General features: G+C 30.9%; 1 non-coding gene across 1 annotated transcript; it reads left to right on the top strand.

Annotated features, from left to right (window-relative positions):
* Positions 1-2,582: 2,582 nt before the first annotated feature.
* LOC128281656 (small nucleolar RNA R71) lies at positions 2,583-2,688 on the top strand. Its single transcript, XR_008271910.1, has one exon. It is a non-coding gene; the product is annotated as a small nucleolar RNA R71 (small nucleolar RNA).
* The last annotated feature ends 566 nt before the right edge of the window (positions 2,689-3,254 follow it).

The raw sequence follows: 3,254 nt of genomic DNA, 5'->3' as shown, positions 1-3,254 counted from the left end.
TCAGGTAGCCCTCTGACTTAGGACCGGATGACATGAGGGAGCTCGGATTATTTTTGCCCTTAATGTAAATATGGTGATTTTTGTAATTATTCGTTTTAAATTTTTAAGTTTGAAATATGTAATCGGTTTTGAATTCATTTTGGGTTTTCATTAATTTTTTGGTGACTGATATTTCAAACGTGACACTGCAAAATCACTTTGGTCAACAAAATGGATTTTTGGTTTTCAAAATTACAACTCCAAAAACATTTTTCGTTGGAAATTAAGTAATTTCTGAAGTGTTTTTTGTAAACAAAAAAAATAGCTTTTAATGGTTGTTTGCTATATTCGTATTTGTTAAATCGTTACTGAAACAATTTACCAAGTGAATTGACGTAATTTCTCCAAATTCGATCATAACTTCTAAGTCGGCTTTGGGGTGTTACATTTAGTTGAAGTTTTAGGGATCAATTTGATAGGTTTTAAGTTTAGTATTGATAAAGAACTAAATTGTACTGCCAATTGATGATTTTGTGCAATAAGGATTAAAGCGCATAAAATTTCAAATTCGTGATAGAAATAAAAAATAATAGGAAGTTTATTAGACCTAGAGTGAAATCGAAATAAAAATTTGAGGCTTAAATTTGAGAGTTATGTTAGTCTCGATTTTAGGGACTAAATTGAATAAAATGCAAAAGTCGCATAAATTAGCAATGGAATGGGAAAATGATTGGGTATTGATGACTTGGTGTATTTGTGCAAAAGTCATCAATAAATAACTTGACGTTTACGGTTTTTATTTCTGTAATCCTAACATTTTCAATTGTTGCAATTGCGAACTGCAATTGTGAACTAATAATATAAGTTAAGCTAGAAATGATTGAACAAGCTAAATTGAACTACTTTGAATTAACTGATTGTGATAAGGACTAAATTGAATAGACTTGAAAATATGATATATCATTATAAATATGCAATTGAATTCAGTTGGTGCTGAATTATGTTGTCACAAGTGTGATTTGATGATTGCTTGATGAAATTATGTTGTGGAATTGAGAAATCGAGTATAAATGAAATTGAAATAACTATGAATAGTAGATATTTATTTATAAGCTCGAAATTATGGTTTTGATGTTGTACAATTTAATCAATTCGATTGAGATAAGGAAAAATGTATATGCTGCAACTATAACAGCTTAGTTTAAGATATGTAAATAGATTTAATATTTAGGTAATGTTTTAGGACTTGTAGATTGACTTGTTAAAATGCATTATAAACTTTGCATTATATTTCAATGTCCGATTATAGAAATACCACTGAGTTATACTTGAGGTGCTTTTGTTTGTCTCGTGCACATGTTATGTACCTAGTAAATCTATCACCGACTTAGCATCCAACGACAATCTCGAACTCAAATGTTGGTGAATGGTCTTCTTCTTCTTTTTTTTTTAGTATGTACCTAGGTTATGATATTCTAGTTATGGTCAATTTGTATCTTGATGGTTTTTAATGGTATGTAATTAAGCATATGGGTGATGGAATTGGTCAATTTTGTTAATATTGAAAGTGTTTTGTCTTGGTTAATTGCATAATGTTGTCATGAATGAGTTGGTTATATATATGGTTTTATGCTTGTTTAATGTTTGAGCTTGGTTGTGGTATTTGATGTGTTAGATAGTATCTTAGCATAGATTTAGTAAAAGACATATTTATGTTTATGATCGATTTAATTGATTAGGTAGCCTTTATATTTAGTTTGTTTGTTTAAGGTGCCATTTGAGGTATATTGGTTAGATATTCAATTATTTAAATAGGTGAATTTGGCTTGAAATAAACTTTTAAAAGACGAGATTTTACCATTTTTGAACTTAGGTATCAATATTTTGGTATTTGGTATCGATATTTAGCCTTATGAAAAGTTTTACAACAAACAAAATGCCAAAATGGTATCGATTTATATAGATACTTTTTTCATAAAATATCTATACCATAAAATAACTATCGATACCCTTGTTTTGCCAAAAAAAATCAAATTTTGGTATCTATTTTCATTAAGGTATCGATACCAACTATGGAATTTCATTCTTGACATTAAAACTTTAAAATTTTATAATTCGATCCTATTACATGCCTGGATTTCACAATTAGGTCCTTATAGAATTCAAATTTTTAATATGTGATATAAATGATAAATAATTGAGTTTTTGTTTAGTAAAGTATTTATCAATTATTGAATTTTGACGTAACACCTTTTTACTCATTTCTTATGACCACCGTCATTCTTCATTCTTATATTTTTGGTGTATTATTTTACTATAAACAATAACACATTTATAGGCAGTTAGACTCCAAACGGTTAAGCTTCTCTAAGATTTGTTGATATAGATCATCTTCGTTTAAAGCTTTTACCATTGGATGCTTTGATTTTTATGTGAATCTTTCATTGGGCCATATATACGAATTCATAGCCATGTCGTCTATGATTTTATAGGCTCTTTCATATGTGTGGAACATGATAGATCCTCAGGCCGCTCCGTCTAGGTTGGATCTGATGTTACTATCAACACCATTATAGAAAATTTGGATTTGAAGCCACGTTTGCATTCCATGGTGTGGGTGCTTCCATAGCATTGACTTGAAATGTTCTCATGCTTCGTACAGAGATTCACCTTCATATTGCTTGAAATTGGAAATTTCTCACCTAAGCTAAATGGTTCTACTAATCGAAAAAAAATTGTGAAGAAACTTTTCTGCTAAATCGTCCCACATGGTTATGGAACCTCTTTCTAATGTCTAACCAATTAGTTGTGTTATTGCATAGATAAGAGGGAAATAACAGAAGACACACAGCATCATCAATTACTCCATTATAATTGAAGATGTCACATAATTGTAAAAACCGCTACAAGTGTTGGTTCGTACCTTCCACCATGTCCACCTTGAACTGCAAGGCATTTTGGATCATCTGAATTGTGGCCGTCTTTATTTTGAAATTATTGGCGTTAATTGTCAGCCTTTCGATACTGCCTCACACTGCTTCTAATGTAGGTAGAGTGTATTCGCGTAACATCCTTTGATCCATCGAGACTTTTTCTTGGATGTTTGCTTGTCGCTCTTATGGATCATCAAATAACAGATTCTCCCGATAAATTCTCCAGTGATAGATTAATTGCCATGGGTGGATTGGTATTCATCAACTGACGATGGTGCCTAATAGCCTACTAAGGACCTGAATATGGCTCGATTGGGGTGCTTTCACTTTGGGTCATAAACA

Source organism: Gossypium arboreum, chromosome 1, assembly GCF_025698485.1.
Source record: "Gossypium arboreum isolate Shixiya-1 chromosome 1, ASM2569848v2, whole genome shotgun sequence".
NCBI classification, from domain to species: domain Eukaryota; kingdom Viridiplantae; phylum Streptophyta; class Magnoliopsida; order Malvales; family Malvaceae; genus Gossypium; species Gossypium arboreum.
This window is presented reverse-complemented; position numbering and strand designations above follow the sequence as displayed.